This window comes from Seriola lalandi, unplaced genomic scaffold (assembly GCF_002814215.2).
Source record: "Seriola lalandi dorsalis isolate HSWRI2012SDOR001 ecotype SW California unplaced genomic scaffold, Sedor1 jcf7180002054519, whole genome shotgun sequence".
In the NCBI taxonomy this organism is placed as follows: Eukaryota; Metazoa; Chordata; class Actinopteri; order Carangiformes; family Carangidae; genus Seriola; species Seriola lalandi.
This window is the reverse complement of record NW_019525072.1, coordinates 2,656,910-2,662,909: the sequence shown is the minus strand read 5'-3', so window position 1 is coordinate 2,662,909 and position 6,000 is coordinate 2,656,910.

Genomic DNA, 6,000 nt, shown 5'->3' with positions numbered 1-6,000 from the left:
TGAAACAGTTGTCCAGGTTTTTGGTGCTCAAAATTAGCCAAAAAGTCACATTTCCCTGCTAGCTAGACTTGATACAGCCAGTTGTGTGACTTCGTATGTGCGTGACAGAGATTTTTTTTTTTACCTTTACCACCCCCCTGTTTTTTTTTTTTTTTGTTTATCCCCGCCCCATACTTCACAAGAAAGCAATTTGATGAATTACCAGCAGTGTGTTCTTGACACAGGTCCAAGACGTGCGAGTTCATTCTGGGTTGGTAACAGTGCAAATTATTACAAACAAGCTGTAGTGAAGCTGGGTGGTGTTATTCGTCAAGGTTCCTCCTCTGCAAGTGTAAGGGTGCAATGTAATCCCCTTTGGCACAATCAAACGGGAGGATGTCGCCTCATGTTTTAATGCCAAATCCGAGTCTGCTTTCAGATTGCTTCCTGTTTGCTCGTGCCAGATATTTTTGTGAGTGCTCACTTTCTGGCTATTTGGCAGGTAAGTGTTGTTGCTCAAGGGCACTTTGACAGGATAATTTGGATCTCGATGACCTCATTGGGTGCTGCTAGTATCTACTTTAATACTTTAAGGACACAGGACAGCATATGCAAAAAAAAATTGGCTCTTTTGGCATCTACAGGATGGTTTACAAAAACAAACAAACAAAAAAAACAACACGTAATATGGCACTCAAACACCAGATACATGTTTCAAAATGTATCCTAAAAATACTTCAGAAGATACTCTAGACTCTGGCAGATTGCTTGAAAAACTAGGTCAGCTTTTTTAAATTTACTGTGCAGTATATAGTACTTAATTCAACACATGCATTTCAACAGGGGTGGACTCACTGATTTTCAGGCCCTAGGCAATGCTTGGTGCCGCCTGAATCCCAGCCACTATTGTCATCCCCCCAACCAACTATTATTTATAAATACGTTATCCCTTAATAACCCCAGAAACAACAAGCTACTGCTTACTTTAATGGAAAAAAATTAGGTCACCAAAAACTTTGGTATTTTTCAGAGATTAAGAAATGGGTGGACTTCCAGCTTTCCTGCAGCAATGGAAGTAAATGAAGCCTTAAAACTTAATACAAGAAATTTCTACAGGTACCCCAACTTTTGTGGATGACTCTGTCTGTATAAAGGCAGTGTTGGAACAAACTGTGTTACTGCACCCTCTGATGCATCATACGGACCATACTATACTGCCGACAGTAGAGCTTTATATTTTCATCAGAACAGTGAGAAAAAGGCAAGTAACAAAGGAAGACACAATGGTTGGTGAGAGGTTCATCCTTTAAGATAGTGACCCAAAACATTTTATGAACAGAACCGGACGGAGGTTTCACATGATGGAGGACCAGCACAGTCTGCGTAGGAACTTCTGAAACAGTGTTGGGATGAACTCTTTGAACAACGTTTCAGTTCCAATGTAGAAATTTAGATTTAGGATTTATTTAAAATGATTTGTTCTGTCCTTTTGATTTCAAAAACACTGAGACATTGAAGCGTGTAAATTTCAGTAACAATTGGAAAATGGAGGTTGGTACTGTACCTTGTCTTAACTTGCCCTGCATGCACTCAGATATTTTTTTTTTTTATATGAAACCTTCATCTGTATTCACAGTCACATGCTGATTTTCTATGTGGTTTCATTAAAAGTATGTGAACACAGTTGTTTCTCTGTATATGTAGGTTGGGTGAGTGCAGGCGGTTCATGGCTCCTTTAAAGTTGAAAGGCTGGAAACAGGAGCTGGTGACTGGCTGCTCTCTCCGCTCACAGGTCTTTGGGGGAAACTCGGCGAAGGCCCGGAGGAGACACAATGGAGGTCTATGGAGGACACACAGGCCGACAGACAGTTCAACGGGTCCTCGGAGCAGATAAGTGGTCCCCTTACAGGCCAGACTGAGGGTTCACTGCTATTGACCCACGAGAAAAGCGCATCTACTGAGCCTCCCCACCTTGAATGGCCTTGTTGAAAAGGAGAGCCATAAATTGGCGGATGAGCAAAGAGGGGAGACTCTGCCTCCCCCTCCTCCCGCCTCAGCCCCCGCTTCTCTATCTCTTGCTCTCTCACATGCTATCTCTTTCTTTCCTTTACCAAGTAGTGGTTTCCATCTCACCAAACCCCTTTCCCCCTGAATGTTTAAAAAGATGAAAGGATAAGGAAAAGAATGGAGACAAAAGAGGGGAGGGTTGTGTTACAACCCTGCCCCTGAGAGACTGTTCATGAAAGAGTTTGGGGATGGGAGAGATAGGGACCGGAGAGGAGACACAGAAAGAGAAGGGGGATCATGAAAAGAGGGTTTTCAAACTCCAAGCCGCTAAAACGGGTCACTTCTGTATAGAGGGGCTGACTAAAGTGCAGTCTTCACCCAGGGACGGAGACATTTAACACTGTCAATACCCTCAGACGGAAGGGAGCGATGATTTACTCGCCCTCGTTGACTGATTGCGCAAACACACACACACACACACACACACATACACATACACACACGCTGTCTTTCCCATTTCTTTCTGTTTCTCTTAACCCTACCCTCATAACAGTAGCAGCACTAATCTTCTGCCAGGTTTACCATTAACTTGCCCAAGACAAACACAGACACACACACACACTCCCTGGTGTCTCCCTTGCGGCATTCCTCCCTCTTGGCATTTAGTGTCAGTCGCTTGAAATCCTCTCAACCCTCCCACCATTCTCTCTATCTCCCTCTTTGTCTGAACTTGCCCTGCATGCACTTAGATATTTCCGCCCCTGGGTGCATCAGTGAGAGTTCAAGTGAGAGAGAGAGACAGCGAAAGAGAGCAGGAGAAAGTTGTTAGCTAAGTGCGGACAGGAGTGACGGTCAAATAAAGATGACGATTGAAAGGGCAGGGACGCGCAAATGTCGTCGTTTTAGGCTATTGCCCTCTTGCTCCCTCTCTCACACACCCACACACATGCATACATTCAGACATGCACAAGTAGCTGCAACAATTTCCATTCACAGAACAAGTTTTCCTTCATAGTATCACGGTAACATGTCACATTAAAAGATTTTCTTAATCTCCACATCACCTAAAGCCTTCAAAGGTAAGTCACAAGTCACAAGTCAAACGGCAGGCAGCTAACACAAATATGCCACAGTAGTTTCTTGGTTTTCCTTTTGGGGATTTGTTTTTTGAACAAACAACATTTTCAGTGCCCAAACAGATTTTCAGGTCTATTATTAAAGCCCCATAAAAACAAAAACAGATCCGTTTTTATTGTACAGTCATGCCTTGTACACGAGGAACTTGCAAACCTTTGGCATCATCACACACACTGTGTCATAACTGTGAAATCGTTTTCACTCGAATAACTTCACTCTGTTCCATGATCCTATTTTTTGGACCCTGACATCTGCAATTGATGCTCATATTTCAATCCCAAAAAAAACAAAAAACACACTGAGACGTTTTCAAGTTTCCAGATGTCACTTTTACAACCTCTGACTGCTCTGATTGAATCTTTCCCACACGCGGCGCCATCAGACATCAGCTTGGACATCCTCCTTCATTTGAAACGCGGATCTGAGCGTAATTGGAAGGTGGCTATTATGCCAATTATTGCAAATAGCTGAGCCGAGCCGTCATGGCGAGGCTAACAGTCCGTCTGTTCACAACTGAGCCGCCGAGTCGGACCCCCCCGAGGTACCCGGCAAACAGTCCTTTATCATCTCCTCTTCCATCCTCACACACTTTGAATCTCTCCATCTTCCTTATTCTACTCCCTCCACTTGATTAGTTTTACTTTTTCATCATTGACCTCACCTACTGAACTCCACTGCCTCCTCCTCCCCCTCTCTCTCTCTCAAGCCTCTCTCCAGTGAGAACCGCACTACCATAGCCACCATTACCACACACACATACACACTGAGGTGTAGCTGCATGTGTTTCCAATTTCAGGAGTAATGCGCTTTTCTCCGCAATCTGACCCAATTAGCCGGAGCCTCCTGGAAATGCCCCAGTCGCCAGCCATGGTGGCAAAGAGGTAAAAGGTCAAAGGTGAGGTGATTCACCGGGGGATGGGGGTCAGACTCTCTCATGAATGCGTCACCGCCTGTTTGTCGGGCCCTCAGTCTGTCTTACACATCCCTGGCTGCGGTGCTTCAGCTCCTGTCCAACTTCCCCACGGACATATTTGGCACAGGTGTAGGACTGTGCAGAAAAAGCAACCCAAGCCTGAAATTAAATTTCACAGCTTACTAAAGGTCAGAGAGGATGAGTGACAGAGTCTGGAGCCAGACCACACGTAAACACACAAACAACACACATGCACACTGAGGAAAGTATGCACACACACACACACACACACACACACACACACACACACATGCCTGTACCGACACACCGCCGCTCTGACAAACAAACAACACATGCGCCTACAAGTCTTTCCTGCGTGAAACTGAAATTAGTGTATGGAATGTTCACCTTCAGGAAAACGGTTTTGGAGGGAGGGGGAATATGAGAGCATCAGAGCTGCAAAGCCCTCATTAGGGGGAATAGAGGACTTAGTTTGGTAATTCTGTTTAATGCTTAATGAGAAACAGGTTCAAGTGGGTGCAGAATGCAGACTGGCGCTGCGCTGCGTTGCGTTACCTGGCAGTCTGCCCCCGCTTCCAAGTCTGTCTGTTTGGATTTTGTGTTATGTTGGATGTTCGTGCAGGAGCCGGGTGATTGTCAGTTTATGAAACGGCTTCAGACACCACCACACAGCCGTCAGCGCGCACGCACGCTTTGCTCGTCTTGTTTACATCGTTTGCATCGCCGATCCCTCTCCTCTTACAGCACCTCGCTGTCTCTCTGCCCAGATCGCCTCTCAATCACTCCTCCTCGTCCCCTTATCTGTCCCCTCCTCAGTGTCTTGTTACAGGACTCAATCCACCTACAGCGGCTACACTTTCATTCCCTTGTCACAGATTCGTTGCAGTCTGGATGAGCCCGGATTAGACATGCAGCCTAAATAGTGAAAGATCTATTTACAGTTACGTCTTCCTTCTGGCCGACTAAATACACACCTTCCTGTGTCTCTCTACATTTTTGCGCTCGTCCACCCCTGCGTCCGCTCTCTCCGCTCCTGCACGTCCCCTCACGTCTTCTTCCATTTGGTTTGTCCCCTTTCTTGCCAGGGGAAAGATGTTAAACATTGTAAAGTTTACTCACTGTACAACTCCCCACAGGGTTGGATTTCAGAGGCAGACTTTGTGTTTGAACTGCTCTGGCAATTAGTAGAGGATAGACTTACAGCGCACCTACTGCACAATGGAGGCACCGGCCCAGTTGTACAAACCCCTGTTCCCATCCTGCCCCTCTCCATCTGTCACTCCTGTGGGACTGTGTGTGTGTGTGTGTGTGTGTGTGTGTGTGTGTGTGTGTGTGTGTGTGTGTGTGTGTGTGTGTGTGTGTGACTTCGCATGTGCATGGCGGTGTATCTTTGAATCTTTGCTTGCATGTGTGCATGTATGTTTTCTTACTGTTGTGTCTCCTCTCCGGTCCCTATCTCTCCCATTTATCATTTTAAGCAGTAATAGTTTATAACACACTATAATGTATGTGTTAATTTTTTTTTTCCATCAAATTTTACTCCCCAATGTGCACCCATAGGTGGCAACTGGTCTATAAACAGATAATGAACAAAGCAAAACACAACTGCAATAATCTAAAATATTTCTTCATAGGAGAAGTTATCATTTTTGTCAATATATAAAATACTTATATCTCTTATAAACACAATAGTGTTAGTGTTGGTTTGTGTTTCAACCATTTATCAATCATTCATAAATCCTAATAGTAAAAATGATCAAATTACTGACATGAATGTCTTACTGACCTAAATATTTTGTAAATGCAATGTCTGTATCCTGGGTAACTAAAATTAGAATAGACTTGGCAACCAGTGACAGCTAACCAGAAGTTCAATCAACCAATCAGAAGGAGAAGAAGGTCAGAGGTGTAGTTCCTCTTCATCTATCCCACTAGCAAAATTA